The sequence below is a fragment of the Manihot esculenta genome, chromosome 16 (genome assembly GCF_001659605.2).
Source record: "Manihot esculenta cultivar AM560-2 chromosome 16, M.esculenta_v8, whole genome shotgun sequence".
Lineage (NCBI taxonomy): Eukaryota > Viridiplantae > Streptophyta > Magnoliopsida > Malpighiales > Euphorbiaceae > Manihot > Manihot esculenta.
In genome coordinates this window covers 23,349,237-23,355,425 of record NC_035176.2, presented here as the reverse complement: position 1 = coordinate 23,355,425, position 6,189 = coordinate 23,349,237, and positions in this window count along the sequence as shown.

Here is a 6,189-nt window from a genome sequence, read left to right as displayed (position 1 = left end):
AAACTCTTCATATGATCATATTAGGAATTAGATCCTTTTTATGGATCCATTTCCTTCAATCAATTGAGCATACTCTATGGTCTTGAGAGTTGAGAAATAGAGAGAGGCCAATAGTCTTGTGATTGATGTGGTAGAAAATTCTATGGCCATGATGGTAAAAGCTCAAAATGGAAATAAAGAAGCTATTAGATATAGGTACAAGAAAGAGGTACGGAGAAAGGATGAGAGGTTTTATGAACACTGAAGTACATTAGTCATACTAAAGATACTTATTTTAAACTGATAGGTTATCCTGAATGGTTTAAACGAAGAAAGACAAAGCTTTCAACTAATCAGGTAGAAGAGTCCATTAACACTGAAGCAATAGACAGTGGAGTAGAGAAGGCACATAAGGAGGATCTCACTGCCACCATTACTAGCATTATCCAATAAGAACTGAATAGGTTAATGAAGGGCAAGAATGTGCAGAAGGCAAGCTGTAATGAGTTCACTAGCTTAACAGGTAATGTTGTCTTTAATCCATATGTTTTTAAATGTTTTAATAATAATGATAATTGGATCACAAATAGTGGTGCTATATCTCACATGTGTTCCACACTCACCTTTAGGGGTGAGCACTGCTCGGTCTAGACCGAAAAAATAGACCGAACCGATTTAATTTTATAATTCGGTTAAGTTTCGATATAAAATCAATTTAGTCTAGTTTTAAAGAAGAAATATTTTGGTTGAACTGAACCAACCGAACTCCTATTTAAAATGTTGTGTTTTGAATTTTTTATTTATGTTAAACTTATTCCTTTTGATTTTGCAAAGAAGTGTGTCGCTCTCTTCACTTCAGTTAATCCTTAGTCCTCATGATTCCAAATTTCTCTCTCGCGATCCGAGTCTTTGTCCTTCAGCCTCTTGCTCTTCGTCCTCCATCCATAGTCACTCTTGAGTCTTGCTACAATTAGCCAGTCATTCCCTACCAGCTCTCTGCCTCACTCAATCTCTCAATCTTCTGGGTCTCCAGAGTCCACAACTTTACGCCATTCACAATAATAGACAATCCCATAATCTTGCTATATAAATTGTCATTCAGTCCCTCTCTACAGTCTCGCATCCTTCTCCAAAAACGCACCAATTAATTACTTAATCCCTGGTGATTTCTATTTTTTTGGTGAGATTGATTCTATTATTGTAGTGATTGTTCTATTACTGCATTATTTTTCATTTTCATATTTTATTTTTACTGTATTTTTTTTACTATTGATTTTATGTTTTATTTTTAATATATTTTCACGGTGTGAATCTAAATTTTGATGTACCCACTAATTTATTTTTGATGTACCCATTAATTTATTTTTGTTGTTGAAGTAATTTTCCAAACATTTTACACCTGTGATTACTTTAATTAAATTTATACTTGTTGTTTGGGTACGATGGAGAAGGAAAAAAGAGTAGGACATGAAAAATACTACTTAGGCATATAATTTATATAAGTTTTGCATCCATTAATCTATATATTTGTTGTTTGGGGTACTGGTACTTTGTAGTCTTCACTAACTGTAGTACCAAGTCTACTGACTGTAGTTGTGGTACATGAAAATACTACTTGACTTGAGCATGAATAATTGTATAGTGTTCAATTGTTTATAATTTAGGAATGAAAAAGGCATAATTAAACATATGCCTAGAGCACCATTTAGTATATAGCTACAATTGAACACTTTTGCTTGTGTTTTATGATTATAATTTTTTAATTTTTGTTTAACTATTTAGATGTTTAATTTATATAGAATGGTCTTTATTCAAGATGACAAAGGCATAACAAGGAGTATAAAATAATCCTCCTTTAATAACACCTAATCTACCTCCAATTGCTTCAAGATAAACTGAAGCAGGAGAAGTTACATCCAAAATGAAAAGGAAGAGTATGAAGCCAAGATGAGCTGTTTGGGGTCATTTTACCAAGTTTATCGATAACACTGGTGCACAAAAAGGTAAGTGCAATTATTGTGATAAAAAAAATTTTCTGATCTAAAAAAGAATGGCACTACTACATTTAGACATCACATGTCTACATTTATAAAGAACTCTCATAGTATAACTACAAAATAATATCAATTGTCTTTGCCACCTACTTGTAGTACACAAGAGGGAGGGGGACCCAACTAGGTTCATTGAATACATAAAATTTTGATCAAGAGGTTTCGAGATGAAAACTAGCTAAGATGATTATTGTTGGAGAACTTCCATTTATGTTTGTAGAAGGAGAAGGGTTTGGAGAATGAGTTAAGTATACACAACCTAGGTTTCTAATACCATCCTGTTGGACAGTATCAAGAGATTGTTATGGCTTGTATTTAGAGGAAAGAAAAAATTAATATTTTTTTCAGAAGACTAGTCAAAGGGTTTGTATTACTATAAATACATGGACCTCATTACAAAGAATCAATTATATGCTTGTCACTGCACATTGTATTGATGATAATTGGACACTACATAAGAAAATTATTAATTTTTGTCCTACTATAAGTCATAAGGGTGATAACATAGGCATAGCAGATGAAAGTTGCTTACTTAATTGGGGAATTAAGAGAGTTTTTATTGTAACTGTAGATAATACTAGTTCAAATAATGTTGCAATTGCCTATTTGAAAAAGAAAATCAATGGTTGAGGATTTAACATTTTAAATTGAAAATATCTTCATATGAGATGCATTACCCACATAACTAACTTAGTTGTTATTAATGGAATGAAGGATAGTCTTGCTCCAATTAAAAAGGTTAGAGATGCGGTTAGATATATTAAGCAATCTCTTACGAGGTTGCAAAAATTTAAGGCATGTTGTGAGATGGAAGGGAAGTAAGAGTTCTTTATGCTTAGATATGTGCACTAAGTGAAATTCTACTTATATGATATTAAGTTCTGCACTGAAATTTGAAAATGAATTTGATAGATATTCAACTATAGATTCATACTTTAAAATTGATCTTCATTCATGTAAAGTAAGGGTTTGCTAGATAGTCTAGAACAGGAATATATAATGAAAATTATTGATTTATTAGGGCATTTTTATGATCTTACTTTGAAATTTCTAGGTCTATATATGTTACTTCTAATATATTCTTTGATGAAACCAATTATGTTGATTGTTTATTGCATGAGTGAAAATAAAATAATGCTTTGGAGTTATCATGTGTGGGTAAGAAAATGAAGCTTAAATTTAATAAATATTAGGAGAATCCTAATAAAATGAATAAACTTATTTATATTGTAGTAGTGGTTGACCCCGATATAAATTAAAATTTATGCATTTTGCTCTTTCAACTGTGTATAGAAAAGGAAAAGGTTCAGAATTGGCAGAGAAGATTAAATTGTTTGTGTGTGAATTATTTGATGACTACAAGATAATACATCAAACTGAAAATGCAAATAAAAATATTGAAAATATAAGTGAGAGCATTGAGAAATGATAAAAAAAAAAAAAGAAACCTAGAATGAGATTGGAACATCAATTCATGTAATATAAAATAGATATTAGTGAAGCAAAGAGCAAGTCTGACTTAGATTCTTATCTAAATAAGGATATTTGAGTGTTGGATAAGAAAGAAGAGTTTGACATATTAAAATAGTGGAAATGAATGCTAATAAGTTTCCTATCTTATCACACATGGTGAAAGATATATTAGCAGTCCTTATATATGCTATTGCTTCAGAATCAACATTTGACACCGGAGGTAGAGTGTTTCATTGTTTTAGGAGTTTTTTTAACTCCTAAAATAGTAGAAGCCTTAATATGTAAACAATATTGGTTGCAAAAATTTCATTATCGCAAACTGATTGAAAAACAAATTGTAGATCTTAAAAGGCTTGAAGAAGGTATGTGTTAATTGTATTTAATTTACTTTTTAATGATTTATTTATTTTTATTTGGAAGTATTATTCATAATTATAATTTACTTATTTTTTTCTTAATTTTTCAACATTTGCAAATGGGTACATAAGCAGTACAAATAAAAATATTATAAATTTGGATAGTTGAAGGTAATTGTTCATACAAATATATATCAATTAATCACTTTGTTTATTTAGTTTATCTATTCTAATTTTTTTCATGTTTTTATAGCAATTAATTGGTATTTGAAAAATAGAGACTTGATTGTTGGTGACATAGTTATCAATGAATATTTTGAAATTTCATACTTAATTATTTTGTTAAGTCTTATGTTTATTAAATGGAGGATATAGTCGTTGGTGGATACTTTGGATTATATAAGAATTAAAGACTGTTATATTTAGATTAAGGATTGTTATTATATTTTGATTTTGCATTGTATTTGAGGATTACACGTGACTTATTATATTTTGATAGAGTTTAGATTATATAAAATATACGGAGTTTATGTTATATGGAGCGTGAAATATTTACATATTTAATTAAATATATTAGATAAAAAGTCATTAAATTTTATGATTAATTGGATACATTAAGTTTAAATAAAATGTTATTAGGCCCAAATTATGGTAGAATTTAATGAAATTGGAGAAATCAAAACTAATTTAACTGAATTTGCTGAATTAAAGACCGAATCGTTCAATGCACAATTCTATTCACCTTGATGCAAAACACTAAACTTATATCAAAACTAATATATGTTTACCTCTCTGATGGATCTATTAAAATTGTAGTAGTATGAAAGAGGTATCATTCACTGAGAAGTTGATTTTAAGGATGGTATTATATGTTCCTGGCTTTAAATACAATATCTTATTTGTGCATCAACTGCTTAAAAAATCAAATATATTTTTGATCTTTTATTCAAGTTACCATGAGTTACAGGACCTCTAGGACCTCTAAATTAGAGAATTGATTGTTGTCAAATATATGGAAGGGTTAAACAAAATTAATAGTAGTTTAATCTCTACAATAAAATTCGTATAGCTGAGTCAAATATTTACAAAGATGTAATGCCAATACAAATCAATAAAAGAGATATTTTCTTGTGGCAAACTAAATATGATCAAGTATCTAATTAAAAACTTGCACATTTGTATGGTTTTAAATGTGAGAAGATGGATATTCTATGTCATATATGTTTATAAACAACCTCGTTTATCTTTTTCAAAAAGTTCAATCATCAACCCAAATATTCTTTATTTACTACACCTAGACATCTAGAACCTTACCATATCCAAACTTTGACAGGAGCATCTTACTTTCTCACCATAGTTGATGATCAAAACATAGCCACCTAGACCGTTTTGATACAAAACAAATTTCAAGTCTATACTATCTTAGCCACATTTCTCAATATGGTTCAAAATTGATACTAAATTACAATCACAAAAATACAAATAGATAATAGAGCAAAATTTTTAAGTTTATAAGTTATAAAATTATTCCAACAGCTTGGAATTCTACAGAAAACAACAACCTCCATACCCTAGCAAAATAAAGTGGTAGATAGGAAGTATAGAACCTTATTATAGACAGCAAGAACACCAGTGTTCGAATGAGGAGTTTCAAAAAGCTTCTAGGGGGAGTGTATTTTACATGCCACCTATCTTATAAACAGACTTCCAAGTTCAGTATTTCAATAGAGAACTCTATAAGAAATATTAAACAAGATAGGCCCAGATCACAATATTTTAAGATATTTTGAGTGCCTATGTTATGCTATTAATGTGAAGCCCCATAAAACCAAGTTTGGACCAAGGGCTATCCAATGTATATTTCTGGATTTTGCAATAAGACACAAAGCATACAAGTTATATGACCTTACCAATAAAACCATATGCATATCTAAAGATATTATTTTTTATGAATCTACCTTCACATTCAAATTATCAGCCAATACTGAAGTTGGCCTCTCATATCCTTTACCTATCCTAAATGATAATATAGAAACGTAGTCCACTATTGAAACCAATACTGAGTCACCTACCTCTCACAACACCTTACCTTCACCTACATCTCAGTTATCATAGACAAGTCATGACATACCTCCACTTAGAAGAAGCACCAGGGTAACTAAAAAACCACATTGGTTGATGATTTTGTAGCAACAACTTAGAGTGTCAACAATGTCTCACACAACAATTCTAGTGGTTTAGATATCTTTCAAATACTTCTTTAGACCCTCATTGTATAATTAGCATTCATTTTACACCTGCATATAGTGAGATTGTAGTACCACTATCTT